General features: G+C 46.0%; 1 protein-coding gene across 1 annotated transcript in view; it reads left to right on the top strand.

The window, feature by feature from the left end:
- Positions 1–291, top strand: part of EMH_0019710 (uncharacterized protein) — a gene marked incomplete at both ends in the record, with an annotated part of 2,215 nt that overhangs the window by 851 nt on the left and 1,073 nt on the right. The gene's annotated exons all lie outside the window — the stretch shown is intronic.

Here is a 291-nt window from a genome sequence, read left to right as displayed (position 1 = left end):
TAAAAAAAAAATAAAAAAAAAGAAAGAAAATAAAAATACCTTCCATCCTGCAGAATTTTATTAATTTTTGCGCCGCATTTGCTGCACTGAAAAGCCATTTGCTGCAGCAGCGGCTGCGGGGTGTACAGCCGCACCACCGCCCCGTGTACTGTCACCAGACACCCCACCTGCAGCACCAGCAGCAGCAGCAGCAGCAGCAGCAGCAGCAGCAGCAGCAGCAGCAGTAGGAGGGGGAGGAGAAAGAGGAGGAGGAGAGAAGATAAAAAAGAGAAAAAAAAAAAAAAAAAAAAA

The sequence above is a fragment of the Eimeria mitis genome, genomic scaffold, assembly GCF_000499745.2.
Source record: "Eimeria mitis Houghton genomic scaffold, Emh_scaff686, whole genome shotgun sequence".
In the NCBI taxonomy this organism is placed as follows: Eukaryota; Apicomplexa; class Conoidasida; order Eucoccidiorida; family Eimeriidae; genus Eimeria; species Eimeria mitis.
The sequence above is the reverse complement of the archived record's forward strand: the minus strand, read 5'-3'. Positions and strand labels throughout refer to the sequence as shown.